Source organism: Strigops habroptila, chromosome 9 (genome assembly GCF_004027225.2).
Source record: "Strigops habroptila isolate Jane chromosome 9, bStrHab1.2.pri, whole genome shotgun sequence".
Classification (NCBI taxonomy): Eukaryota; Metazoa; Chordata; class Aves; order Psittaciformes; family Psittacidae; genus Strigops; species Strigops habroptila.
Window position 1 is genome coordinate 27,663,762 of NC_044285.2, and position 15,281 is coordinate 27,679,042.

Here is a 15,281-nt window from a genome sequence, read left to right on the forward strand (position 1 = left end):
AGGAGTTTCACTTATGGTAGAACTCCTCAGTAAAGGATGAGAAAGGTTTTAATGTAAAAAATAGTTGTGTTTTGCTGAACTGGCCTGGCAGCATTGACACAGACAAGGGTTTGAGAACATTTTGTTGGCTCGTACGAGTTGCTTCTGCAAATAAAAACAATCTCACGCACTGTCATTTAGAATTTGCTTCCTACCTAGTGTCTTAACCTCAGATTTGGAAATAGCAGAGGTATCAATTTAGACTGCAAACAGAGCACTCCATGTGCACAGGATGACAAACAGCAGGTTTGAGGACATGAAAAACTGTCAAAGTCTTTACAAAGAAAGAGTTTATCTATCTCAGAGTGTTTGTTCCTTGACACGTTTCAAAAGGTTTCTCAAACAAAGACAGCAAAGGAGATTCTTGGGACAGTTTTTGAGGGAAGTTTAAAATGCAGTTTGGGAGCCGTTATCACTCAACTTTATAGTGCAGAGGAAAAGAGATTTGCAATGTGGGTACTAGCTCATAATCTACTGTCTTAAATGAGCATTTGGTTTACCTCTGTAGTTATTTGACGTACATACTGGTATAGAGTGCTTTCAAGATCCTTCTAGCCCCAGGGAAGCACTGGGAGCAGCCCCAGGCTCAGCCTGCCCTGCAGCCTGGCTGGACCCAGCACCTTGCCTGGAAAACCTCAACCTGTGCTCCTGGCACAGTTGCACGTGTCTTTTCTTTGCTCCAGAGAGCCACAGGCAAGAAGGAGCTGGCACAGAGCCTGGCTTGGCTGCGTGTGTGAAAGCAGGGCCAAAACCCAGCAAAAGCACCTTCGGGGAGCAGAGCTGGGGAGGGCGGTTGCTGGTGTGCTGGGAGGGAGCAGGCTGTGCTTCCATTCAGAGGCACAAAGTGATGCCACTTTTCCTGGCTTGCAGGCACAAGTGTCTTCAGTCTGGCAGAAGCACAGAGTATGATGTCTGTGTCCTTGTTCTCTAAAGGGAGGTTCAAAATTGAAAAGGGACTAAAGAAGGCGAGTCTGTGGTTCCTTATCCCTCAGGGAGGAGCTGGTGCTCCCGGAATGAGCAGAAGGGAATGCTGCACTAACCTACTACACAAACTGGGACAAACCATATAAAAACCTCGTCAAGTGCCACAAAATGAGCCCTGGAACATAAAGCAAAATCTCAGCTCACCACAGTTCCTCATGCCGTGACCAGGTAGCAAGCAGAAGCCTGGCTTCCGCCCAGCTTGTCAGAGGCTTTCCGTCAGTCGATGAAGCATTTGCCATTTGGTTTTGTTTATTTGGGTGAGTTTTTCTTAATTTACCTGGGAGGATTTCTTGAGCTGCATCGGTTCTGAGCACGCTCTGAGCTCTTGACCATGGACACTATATTGAGCACTGAGGTTGCTCTGGCTCCGAGCTGAGCCAGGCTCCACAAACATGCAGGGCACAGCGATCCCAGCAGCAGCTTTGAACCCAGCATTTAAAAATAGCCCAAATGGAGGCTGAGAGATGAAAGGAGCCCACAGCATGTCCACCAAACACAAACCCTTTAATGATGCCAAGGGGCTGGGGCTGGACTAACAACTTTGTGAGCGGAGGGTGATCTGGTAGCCAGAGTCATTATGAATAGACCGCTTGTAAAAAGGCTTATGTGCACTTTGCACAAGCAGGAGACTGCGCAAGGAAAAACAACGTTCAATGAAATCTTTTAAAAAGCTCTGCTTTTTCATTCCAGGTTTAACATTTTAACTGCTACAAATTTGATACCTCCAGATTCAAACTCACTCCATTAACAGAAGCACACAGAAGGAGTGAGAGAAAAACTCATTTGGCTTGATTTTCAGGTAAACGTAGGCTTCTTCACTAGCTTTTTTCCTGGCTCTATGTTAGTGGAAAGCAGATCCTTTAACACATTCTTACAGCCTCACAACAGTATTGGTGTTTTGGCTAACAGCAGTTCTGTGGATAACTTGGAGAATAAACATTATTTTCTATGTATGGAAGAGCTAGCCACATCTGTCATAAGGAAACCCATGTTTCTGATTCAGAACAGGATATTCTGCAGAGCAGAAAGATCATTGAAGAGCTGTAGGAGAGCTCCTACCTGTGGGGTTTTGGGCTCCCATAGCTGAGCACATCGAAAGAATAGACTAGCGATTAGAATAGACTATTTCAATTGGAAGAGACCTAAAACCATCATCTAGTCCAACTGCCTGAGAGGAGTCACAGCTCCATGTGTTTAGCCCTGCTAGGATGGTGCAAAGCACCACTTCAGTGTCTCAAGGGAATTCCTTGAGGAGGCTTTAATGACAGGCAATCTGTTAGTTTAGTAAGATGATGTCTACATTTTCCAGTGAACCTAATTAAATTGCTGGATGTCAGGCTGAGCTACTGATGGGAACTGAACCTGATGCAAAGTTGAGAGATTTTTTTCCTAAACCCAAGCAAATTGAGCTTCTGGAAAAGGTACTTGAAACTGGTGCCAAGCAACAAGCAGGTATAAATACTAAGAGATGCAGCCTGAGCAAGAGCATGTGATCCAAAGCCATAAACTCAGAGGAAGTTCAGCTCTGTGTTTTATGGCTCTGAAATGACTGCAAAAGAGTATAAACAGGACCTGGTTGACTTTAACTCTTTGGAGAACTGCATCCATCTGTCATGGTAGCACCGAGCCTGCCTGAGCAGGGGGAAATGTTGGCAGCATTTGATGCAAGCTTAAATCCAATGTTTTGTGGACACAGCCGTACTTCTGGGATAGCCACACTCCAGGCTCATCTCTAACATGCAGTTTTTTCAGCTCAAAAAGAAAAACCCGAGACAATAAACCATAAACCCCATTATTCTTCTCCCTTTCAGTTTTAGAGAAATTAATCTGAGGAGTGTCCACAGCTTTTCTCTGTGGGAAGTTTGTCTCTGCCTTTGCTGACTGACTCCTCAACTCTGGAAGTAGCAAGTATCTTTCCTAGAGGGCTGATGCAAATATTCATGATCTCTTCTTCTCTTACTCTCTCAAAGGAAGGATCTGGCATGGCTGATGTTAAGTTTTTAGGATGCTATTCTTGCTGCTTTCTCTGTTCCCCTGTGCACACGTACTGTCACACAGTGAAGTCTGTGTTCCTCCTGCCTCTAATGAGACAAGTAACATGATATTTTGTGTTCCTCTGCCTGGTTGTCTCCCTCTTACAAATAAGGCAGAAGCAGGGTACATTTAGATGCGTGTGTTTGGATTTTGAGTGTCTGATTATCTGGAATCAGTACCTGGGATGGTCAATGGGAGCTTGTGAGCACTGTGGAGACCTCATTTTCAGAAAGCGGGTGCTCAGCACCTGAAGGTCAGCTCTTTTGTTAGAATGGGTGCCCCAAAACGTGATGAATCTTTTAAACATTTCCACGAGTGTTTGTGGGGTGTCTTCCTAGCGGTTTTGTATGCATTTACATGTTTGCATTTGCAAACATGGCCTTGCATTAGAAACAAATACCCCAGATACACCTACTTTTACTGCTGTGATGGGGGTTCTGGGTCTATCAGCATGTGACTATATTACAAGGTAGAGCTGTGCAGAGACTTGAGCTATGGCTGAAGAGGCAGCTCAAGCTCATCCTGTGCTAATTAACTCCACTGAGGACGAAGCCTGCCGGGCAGGGAGGGCTGACAGCCCTGCACTGTTCTAGCACTGAGGGACTTTGTTCAGCTCAGGTGTCCCTGCACGAAGCGCAGTGGGCTGAGCTGCCCGGGAGCTGCAGGCACCATTTGAACTCGCACGGCAACCCAGGTCACGTAGTGGGAATCAGTTCACTCCTGCAGACCGTTGGCAGACGCCCCGGCTCCCAGAGTTTGCTGCATGTTACCATGGAGAGCATTAGCTATTTCTGCTTTGCCTCTTGTTGCTTTTACAGCAGCGGTGCTGAGGGCAGGGAGCAAAACCCATATAGTCAGATAAGGCAGCCACTCTGCATCCACAGGAGAGAGGAATCTTGCTTGTACTGCATGCCCTCAACCACCACCTGAGGTACAAGCACTTGTCAGCCAACACCACCACAGAGGTGCATTTGTGAAAATAAATTCCCTGTGACAATTCAAGCCTCACTTACCAGCTACATGATGAACATGTCCGGTTGTCCCAGCTCTGCACCAAGCAGCATAGAGCCTGTGAATGAATAGCTGCTGGGCATGCAGCCATCCCGCAGCATAGCCGAGAGGGGCAGCGGATGCAATGCTAACTACATGGCATTCGATAAACTGTTGTTGCCTGAGAAAATGTCAGATTGGGCCCACAGTGTGGTGTAAATTCTCAGATGAAATTCCATGTTTCTGGGGCCAGAGGAAGGGAGCAGGAAGATGCTGCCCATTCTTTATAGCAGCGTGGAAATTCCAGCTACTGCAACAGGCAGGCGACATGAATGCATAATCCTCCCGCAGAGCTGGCTGTGCAGTTCTGCTGTTTCGTTTCAGACCTTAGACAAGGTCAAGCAGCGGTTTGGTTAAGGAAGGGCTGAAGCCAGGTTTGACTTCATCACTGAGGGAACATCCCTAAGCCTAACACTGCAGGGGCCAGGATTCACGCAGGTCTGAGATGGGCTTGGGCAGGTTCAGGTCTGCAAACACTGGGGGTAGTTTGGGAAAGACTGAGCTAGGAGGTGATGGGATGGTGGGGGGACACCCATTTTCCAACTTCATTCCAATGAAAATCCAAGCCCATGGAGAAGTGGCTTAAATTAGAAGCTCTGATAATTCATTTCCCTTTTTTAGAAAAATTTAAATTATGATTGTGATTTAAGATCGTTAATAGAAAACAGAGCAGGCAAATTTTGGAGAGGGAGGGCAGTATTTGGTTTCTGCACTCTCTAGCATTAAGGCTTCCTGAGCAGGCAGCCAAAATGCCCAGGCAATTTACAAAAGCAGGGAAGCTGGCATTGCTGCAAGCAGCAATGTGGTGCTCAGGTATGAGTCTCTTTTGACAGAGATCTTATTTCTAAATTCTGTTCACATGCAGACTTGATGTAGGAAGAGAGGGATGAGGCAGAGCGGGGCTGATTTGTCAGAAGATGAGAGAATTAGGAGGTTTTTTGTAATAACAGTTTCATGCTTCCATTCCAGCTCGCAGTGGTGCAGACCTTTGAAACCAGCTGACTGAAAGTTCAGCTTGCTTAAGCGTGTGTGTTTTGCCTGCATTCAGGGCTGTGCCTGGATGTAAATCCATGGCAAAACTGGCTCTGGAGGTTTGCAGCAGGCAGGATACAGCTCTTGCTGCTCTACCTGAGGCTGAGAAGCTCTCGCTGCTGTCGGCAGCCGCCGGCTCTGCTGTGGTTTTATAAAGTGCTGTTTCAGCTGCGGTCAGGGCTCACCTGTGCTTTATAAATACGCGTCCTCCGCCAGCGCAGGACTGGGGCTTTGAGTCAGCAAAATGTTTCAGCACATGCTCAATCATCCCCCAGCCCCTTGCAGAAGTTAAGCATCTGCTTATTTTTAAGCTTGCACTTATATGTTTAGGGAGGGACCTGAAGTGGTATTGCCAAGGGATGGCCATGACTGGGTGCAGTAGCTATGGCTTTTGCTGCCTACCCAGAGCTCCAGGTGAGCCCTGCCCAAGCTGCCTTCTGCTCTAATGCTTCTAAAGAGTGACAGCCCAAAACTGTAAATATGGGAATAAACACTCCCACAAGTCATCTGCTGTTAATTTACAGTTGAATCAATTCATTTTAATCCAAAAACAGCAGAGTCTTTCAGCCTCTGAAGACCATTGAATATTATACTTGATATCATAAGCAAAAGGATTGCAGGGCATGTCTTTCCCCCAACTGTTTTATTTCACCAAGAGCACTTAGAGCTTTGCCAAATTCTGTCTCTGAGGGTCACTGCAAATGTGTTCTCCTTCTGCTTTTCATATAGTACTGAAAAGTGAGCTGTGGTTGTGTAACTCGTTAACTATTCTTGCAATTTTAGCTTGGAGGCTTCTCTTTTTTAATGCACACATATAGCTTGCTCTCACAGACTTATTCCCCCCCCAAAAAAATAAGAAGACAAGAAACCTGTGCAGTGCTGCCACAGCATATTGTTACCTAAAATAATGGGATTTCTCTGAGAAGCCAGAGCAAACAAAACAGCCAGATTCTTTGATGTCTTGATGAGGAGAGGCAAGCGGTCAGCCTCCCAGCTGTCACCATGGTCAGCTTTAAATATGAAACCTTTTTTCCAGATCACTTTCCAGTATGTTGCTTCCTATCTGAAATATCTGTTCGGATGATCATTTCTTTGCATGATAGTAATGGTAACCAGTTACTTAACAACAGAGAAGAAGGTACAGACAAAGAGAACAAGCTTACCCAAATCGCACTGGAAGTTATTCAGTGTCAGACAGTGGTTCCTCCCTCTCGGTGCTCATCCAACCCACCGCAGCAGATGGCCCCAGGCAGCGTGCCCCTTTGTCTGATTTTATCGTCTCTTTGATAAGCATTTTCGCTCATGGACGTGTCCAGGACAGTGGTCAGGGGCTGCACTCGGGCTGCCGGGTTTTGAAAAGCTGCACAGCAAGAGGTGTAGCCATACACAGGGTGAAATCCCGACGCGTCTCCCTGAGGGGCTGCAGGGACCGAGGAGGCTGTGTGGGTACTCCAGTCCCCCAGGAAAAAGGTCTCAGGCATTGCTTGACTCTAACTTGATTCACAAGTTAGACTGCACAAGGCATGCTTCACGCTAAAATTAAATCTGAAAACAGCAAATGGATGTCACCTGGTTTATGATGTCTTCATTTATCTTTTTTTTGCCTTAATGTTGAGGAAAGACCTTGGTAGGAAACTGTAATGTTATGCAGCTGGCTATGAGCACTGTTGGGCTCAGTGTCTTGTGCTGTGTTTGATTCCTAGCAGCTGCTCAGGGTTAGTTAATTATCTCCTTAGAAGAGGAATTTCTATTTTTACAGGATGACTAGAAGGATGATGGAAACGTGCAAGAGAGCAGAAACCCAAATATTTAGGCAGACCCATAAAATGCTTCCCATAGCCAACACCACAGCTGCAGCTAAGGATGAATGCTTTCTGTTTGCTTTCTGGGTGATACATTTTTCTTAAGGGATAAGTTGCTGGAACAGCTTGAAGCAAGCATCGCCCTGAGTCACACTGCAGTACAGACCTGCAATGAAAACCAGCAGCGAGGCAGTTTAGCTTCACAGAATTGTTCCTGGTCAGTGGTTGTTGTCCTGGTGTTGGGTGAAGTCTTATTCTGCATTAATGCTGCCTTGGTCCCCGTCTAACATAGGGTGCTGCGGACCGTGCTGCAGTGGATGTCCTTACAGGCACAGGCAGAGAACAAGAGGTTGTCTGTGACAAAGGACAACTTTCTGGGAGCAGAAAACTCAGCTAGCTTATGTGGCTGTAGGCTCACCCCGGCTTTCCTTCCTCCCTAAACATGTTCCAGGGCTGGGGAGAATTTGGCCAGTGTTCCTTGGCCGGCACGTGGATGCTCAGCACCCCCATGGCGAGCAGCGTGGTGCCCGAGCACGTGACAGCACAGCTCATGCACTCAGGATTTAAAAAATATCTATAGCTGTTGCTGCAAAGTAAGAAGCGAAGTCTAGTCCCGCTTGATCTTTCCCTTCCTTTTAGCCTTTTTAACTAATAATAGGCACATGTAAGTGATTAACGCAGCCTCGTGTGACTGTTTCTTGTTGTTTGTGCAACCCTCAACGTGTGCTTTATCTTCTGAATACAAGGTGGACGTGTTTGGCATTTCGTACACAAGGGACTTTGCCAGCACGGCCGGCGCTCAGCCGCACTGGTGTCACGCCACCGCAGCTGCGGCCACAGCTCCCGGCTCCCCTGAGACTGACACTGGGCTCACTGTTGGAGGGGATCACTGATTTTATTCTGCTAATAAATCCTGGTTTAATCTGTGGCCTTAATATTGAAATAAGCTTGTTCTTTGCCTGTGCTATACAGATACAATCTTTGCTTCTCTTCTCCTTCATTAACAGCGATGCTTGACAGCTGTTGGTGCAGGTTTTGTCTTCAGCACGCTCTTTTGACCCCCCCATGTCCCTACCATCCATCAGCAAGTCTGGGTGGATCCATGTCAGATGCCAAAACTGAGGATAGAGGGGAAAATCAATTAAAATCTTAGAAAAGCTTTCCATATCCCTAAAGAAATCTTGTTTTCTTTGAAAAACATTTAATAGAAAGTTGGATCTAGGTTCCACGTTCTGTCCAGCTGGCAACCAGTTCACAAAGTCATCCAAAAAACTGTTTTGAAACCATGTTGTTGACAATACTAACCATTTAACACACCATGTGAGTTAAAAAATAATGCATATATTTCAGAAAATAAATGCATAGCACGTATACATTTTATGAAAGGCCAGGTTGGACATGGCTTTGAGCAACCTGGTCTCATGGAAGGTGTCCCTGCCCATGACAGGGGGTTGGAATTAGGTAAGCTTAAAGGTCCCTTCCAATCCAAACCATTTTATGTTTCTATGATTTTATGAAAATTACAGGAAATTAAGATTTAATATGTGTCTAAGTAGAAAGATAGTGAGAAATGCTGCCAGGTGCTCAGGTGAATTTCAGGCAGATTTTTAGCCTTGAATCACAAAGAAAAGGGGCATATTGCACTCATCTTGGGGTGAACAGGAGCTTAGGTGAATGTGCCTAATTTGTCCATCTCTTGGCAGGTCACACAAAACTGAACAAAACTGAGCTTTTGGACATGGCTAGTCCCAGAGGTCATGGATGAGCCACTTGCTGCATGGCTGACTCTTACCTTGATTACTTTCTACATACCTTTTCCCTTGATGGGTCTTTTTGACCAGACTTACACAAAACACTGCTGTCTGCTAAGGCATGCTGTGGCTCAGCACAGGCCCTGCGAAGGCTGGTGGCATTGCTGGATCCCCTTGGGGTTGTTTGCATAACTTTCCATGTGCTCTTTAGATTCAGGGTGCTTGTTTTGATCTTTGTTTGAATAATACTTTGAAGTGTTGATGCATGACGCAGTTTCCTACAGCCTCATAAGGTACAAGATGATAAAAAAAATATTGTTGTTTTTAGGATTGGTTGTTGGTTTTTTTTCTTTTCCTAAAAAGACTGTTTTGGGGGAAAAAATGCTGTATCTGGGAGGAAGCTTGGTTCTAGGTCTATAAAAGCTAAGCATGGATGCAAGCTTGGGCAGTGCTACAGTAGAAGCATAGATAACATAGGTCCTGCTGGAGCAGGGAGCTCCTCCAAATGGAGCAGAAATGTGGTAGTATACAAGGGCATTTAGTGGAAAATGTACCGTAACTTAAATGATTTGGTTTATTTTTCTTCATGGCTTGGGGCTGGAAGTCTGGAAGCTATTTGACATTTCTCAAATCTCTCTGTTAACCTATGGGAAGAGCAGCACTGAGTGACTAGCAGCTGGGGAAGATTCACTGTATGCAAAAAAATGTGGTAAAAACTAAATGCCTAGACTGAAGCAAACAGTCTTGTTCTGGCAAAACCGAGACGGTTATGGTTTCCTTTCTAGTTTATGTGCTCTTGAGACATGAGTAAGAAGCTGACAGTCTGTAGTCCATAAAAAGACAGATAAGCATTATCAGAGGTTAAAGCACAGAGGATGCCAATATACTTATCCAACCAAGTACCACGGGCCACCACGTCTATCCTCTTACCCCGTTCTGAGCTTTCCCAGTTGAAGACACCCAAATTTATTTGCAGTTTGACCCAAAGCACATCTGTGCTTCCCCAGGGCTGTCATGTGGGTTCATCCTCCAGGGCTACACCTAAGAAGTACAAGGAAATCTGGCAGGCCCAGTAATATGGGAAAAGAAGTCACACAGCTTCACAGTGCTTAAAGAAGGCCACACATTAAGTCACCTGCTACACTGATCTGTAAGGACAAATGGGATCTCCCCACCTAAAAGCTCCTCTTCCTGTCTGTTGGACCACAAAAACCATGCTGAAGAAACACAGAGCAACACCTGGTTTTCCAGGAGTTGTTTCTCAGGTTTCTAGAAGAGGAAAGTAACTGTTTTAACCATAGGCATTTTCTCACAGCAGCATGCAGGTCACTGCACACCTATTAAATTAAAATCTTTGTACAAAATAAGCCTAAAATGTGAAGTTGCACTTGTGTTTAGAAACAATAATAAGTGGTAGAGATGCACACTGAAAATATAGAGTAAAAGCAGTTGTAGTTTAATAGCTAGAAGGCATGGTAATGGAGAAAGCACCAGCCTTAACCATCTGTGCCCAGAGAACAGAGACCCCAGGGTGACATGAAGCTCCTTCTCCCACCTTCATCCCGAACTGGGTGGCCCTGTGGTGCCCAGTTTAACTGGCCAGGGAAGGGGCTTTCTGCTGCTCTTAGCCAAATACACCCCCTCTACAACATAGTCAGGGGTAGCAAACCATACAGGATAAACAAGACTTGATATCCCCTGCCTGGGTCCCACACTGCCGGTGGCCCCCAGAGCACACTGTCAATGCCAGAGAGCTCTGATCTTGTCCCTTGGGCTGCTGCACATGATCTGCCATCACCCAGAATGTGCTAAAGCTGATGCCTTTGGTATATTCACATGAGAGCATCACCTCTACCGGTCTTGTCTAAGGCAGATCCATGGCTTATCTACTCTGCCAGCTGGACCTGCTGTAAATGCAATGAACCACAAATATCATTTTCATAAATTAAAAAAAATTCCACTTAAGCATTAGCATAAGTTCTTGTTCCTCTCCTTGCTCTGGGCAACTGCTTTACTCTTTGGAATGAAGTGATCAGGTATTCTGGAAATTAAGTTAATTTCCAAATGTAGGCAGGCTGACAGAGTGATTCTAAGACAAGGAGTTAAACTTGTTTCCTTTTCCTTTGTATTCAAGCTCATTTTCATTGTGTATAGAGCATATCTGGGATGAACTTTGCAGTAAACATGCATCAGTACCAGATTCTGCAAGGAAACACATTTTTGTCCTTTTTTTTTTTTCCTTAAACACGGGTTTTAAATAGGCCCTTCTCTAATTCTCAAGGTCATTGTTAAATATTTTAAATAGTTGGTCAGATGCCAAACTCTTTTCTTTGCCTGCATTTCTCTCCTTGGAGAATTACTGCAGACAATGAAATGTGGCATCTTCAACATTAGTGTCAAAGATAAACCTACCATGACAAGCAGTTTTGTAACTCAGGAACTTGACTGAAGTTTTATGTTGTATTGAGTAGGATAAAGAGTCTCACACTGCATTTAATCACCAGATCTCTGCAGCATCCTGTACTGAAGTTGTTATATTTTAGCTTTTATTTACCAGGGAAAAAGAGATCTCATTTCTGCGTTTTGTATTAAATTTGGGCTGAAAGCATCTGCAGTTGCTAGAAATACCCGGATGAAGCAATTGGATGCAGTAGGAGGACCCCATTGCCCCTTGTGCAATTCCTGTGAGCACATACTGTGGAGTCATGGGAGAAGAGTCCTTTTGGCAAATAGTTCCTATCTTGCAGTGCAGAACGAGCCCATGTACAAGGGGGTTTGGCAGCTGCAGAACAAATTGTGCATGTATTTGTGTCAGCACTGAAGGCAAGTGGGAAGTGTTGCCCTTTGCTTTCATATGCTCCCTCTGGCGCTTGAAAATTATTTCTCAGATTCTCAGGGAAAAAATACAGTCTTAATACAGCCTTAGCCTTTTTAACTTCACAGCTTTAGCTGTTCCAAATGCATTTACCTGAGGAGTTTATATATGACCGTGTTTGTTTGGAGGCAGCATACTTTGGCTCCCTAGATACTATCTTGCAGCGAGGATCAACATTTCTAAGCATGTATTTCTACAACAAGTAAATAACGCGGAGGGGACAGTGAGGGTCACACATTATCAGGTGGTTGCATAGAGCCATCACCCAGCGCCAGAGGCGGCTGGAGCAATGCCTTCTTGGTGTTCTTGGCAGTTTGGGGGTATTGACATGGTTACAAACTGGCAAACCATTAGCAGGGAGGCAAAAGGCAGTGTCTGCAAACCTGGCTAGCTCAAAACCTAGCCGCTATAAAAATAATGCAGATATGGTGCTCATGAAGCATATCTCTAGGGATGTTATTTCTTTATGATCCATTTTCTGGCCTATTCAGTATTTGTTTTACATAGCTGCCTCCAACATCTGCTTTTCATCTCTGCTCTTTATCCATGCAGGTATTCAAAAATGTCTTTCTTATTTCAGCTGCTTTATGTGTCTCCTGTCTTGTCAATGAAACGTGCAGCTAATTGAATAAAAAAAAAATAGCCTTTTTAAAATAGGCTATTGCATATTTTGCACACAAATAATTAAGGGAGTAATGACAGCTGCCTTTCACATAAAGGAAAAAGATGGGAGAAAATAGCAATATGAGTCTGAAATTTCTCACGAATCTGCAAGTAGGCTAAGCCCGTTCTGTAGTTTCAAATCGGGATCTTTTCCCACCTTTCTACCTGACAGTTTTTAAGCTACTTTCCTAGCCTCCAACCTCTCCCTTCTTCACTTGGGGCAATTAGGACTCAGGCTGTGGATCAGACTTTCAGCTTAGGATCCATCTCCAGAGCACTGAGCTTCCCAAGTGAGCAGCTTCTTGGGTTAAGCATCTAGCCATAATGTCAGAAATACCTGATTCTTTGGCTTTTGTTGTTGGTTGGCATGAAACCGTTGCTGAGCAGCCCTGCCACCCTGTCACAACGGGTCTTGGCAGCTCTGCCTTACCCAGCTGTGATGAGGACGTTTGCACGTGCAGGGGGGCTGTGTTTAAGCAGTTATTCCATACCAGTTTCAGCCTGCAATTGACTTCCCTTCTCTTCTCCTCCCCAAGAAACACGAGGTTATTGCTTTTGAATACAGGAGGCTGTAGTGCTGAAGTACTTCTCCAAAAGCAAATTCAACTTTTGACCTCGGCAAGGAGCAGAGTTGTGCCTGGATTGAAGGTCAGCAGCTCCATGGGCCGACTGGGCTAGAGACACTGATGACTCCTCCTTCTGATACTCACTACAGCCTCCTTGGAGAAAAGCCCTTCTCAGAAAATCCCTCTCCTTTTGATGTTTTTCCCATACTTTGTTATTTATTTCCTTGAACAAAGCTTGCTCTTTGAATAATATCCCTCCACGCTATGTATCTATATTTCTGTGGCTGAGCTTCTCCTGCATCCTAAATCAGCTATGGAACAGGCAAATTTGCATTTTCTCACGTAGATAGCAACTTGTGAGGGTAGTTGCTAAGACCCACAACTGACTTTTGTTAGGCAGAAAGCACTCCCACATTTAGGTGGGGTAGTCTGAAGCAGAACCAACCTTTCCAGCCTGGAGGGCAAGCAGGGTTTTCATCCCCTCCTCATCCTCTGAGCTACCTGGGAAAACAGCCCATTGTGCAGGAAGGAGATTGGAAAAAAGCTGCCAGGTCATGGCTTTGTCTGATGTCTAAAAGGCATAGGGGGTTTCAAGGAGAGAAATGTGGAGTAGTCTTGGGGCCAGTTGGGATCGGGGTCTGCAAGCCCTAGAGGTCCCAAAACCAGCTCTGCAGTGGAGCAGCACTGAGATCTGTGTCTGCCTGGATTCACGCTAGGAATGCTAGTAGGTAAAGGGAAATCTGATGTGTTTATGCATGTTTGTAGATTTGAAAATGTAAACTATGGTACAGTATCTGCTTATAGTGTGACCTCTTAACCTAAGGGTTTTTTTCTGTTCTGGGGTGAATTCCAGCAAACCACTGTGCTGCTGTGTTTACAAGGAAAATGCCTGCTTTCCGTGTTCTCAAGGCCACAGCATGTCTCATTAAAAATCCTCTTTGGGAAAAGCAAGCTAGTTTGCACTGCTCACGCCAGTGAAGCTGCAGTGAATAAATATTCCTACTTCACTGTAGGAATATATATTCCTACACTTCTACACTGTAGAAGAAATGAACTAAAATAGGATTTCAGTAATAATTTGCTACCTCCTTTGTTTATGCATCTGTTTTGAGTTTTAAAACCTCAAGGTGCTTGGTTAACTGTACCCAAAACCAGGGCTGGGAGCAGGCAGCTCTGTGGGTGAGTGCCTCTTACAGCAGAGCCCCGTGTAATCATTTCTGAGCACTAGGAAGGATTTAACCCACTCTGGGTCTCGCCTCTGCAGGCTGGCAGCCGGACAGACAAACCACCATTCCAGAAGGATGCTGGCTCCCCACCGTGGCAACAAGCATGATTTTAGCTGGCGAGCATGTCGGTGGAGGCAGCCCAGCGCCACCGAGGTTGGAGCAGGATGGAAAGGCGATGGGTGGCCGCTGGCGGTGAGGTGCCAGCACCCACAGCGAGCTCCATCACCCCTTCAGCAGCTGCTGTTACAGGAGCTGTTTCAGCACAGGGCCAGGGTAAATTACAGTTCCTGTAAATGACAGGCAGGGTCCCACACTTCCCAATGGTTACCCGGCTCTGTAAACAGACTTCTGTGTGCCTGGCCACAGATCAGAGCCACGCTAATCAGTCCATCCAGCTCTGCAGCAAAGCTCCACAGCATACGCAAAGAAAAGCCAAAAACAATATGTTTATGAAATCCAAACATTGCAAATACACTTTATTTACACTGCTGACACTGAAAGGAGAAACAGATGCTTCTGGTTTGGGTGCCTGTCCAGTCTAATTTCAGGAAAACATGGACATCAGAGGGAGGGAAAAAAGAGAATCAAAATGTACAGTCTGTCACATCTCCTGTTTGAACTATTAGAAATCATTCATGTCTGCTACACAAACGGAGGGGGCTCAGCTTTGCCAAACACCAGGCTGTGTCCCTCAGTGGACTGATGCTGTGAGTTATATTGTCGGGAAACACCAATCCTGTGAAACACCCCCATGTTACTGGAGCACCAGAGGAATCCCAATGCAGGCCCAGCAAGCCAGGCAGTGTGTAAGCTGCCAAAGGGGCAGTTCAGCAACGTCCAGCAAAGGAGCTGGTGGAGCTGAGTGTCACTGAGGGCAGCCCAGATCCCACTCCCAGCCACACAAAGTCTGCAACCAGGAGAGTGCCGCAGGGTGCAAACATGTTGTCCAGCTCGGATGGGCCCTTGGAACAGGGACTTTTGTTGGATAATTGTCTTTATTGCCATAAAAGGTGAAAATAAAATATGAAGCAACACATCAAGCAGTGCTGCTGACACTCTGACTGACTGAGCAACACCTGGAGTGACTGTCTGAAATACAGGTCAAGGCAAGAGCCAGCCTCTTCATAGCCCTGTCACTTTTTAGAACAGGCAACTGGCAGGATTTATGTCATGAAATACATCATTAAAAATCCTTCCCAGAGTGCTGATGGTGTTGGAGTGCCTGTGTCTTCCAGTACTGAGTCTGACCAGCATCATCT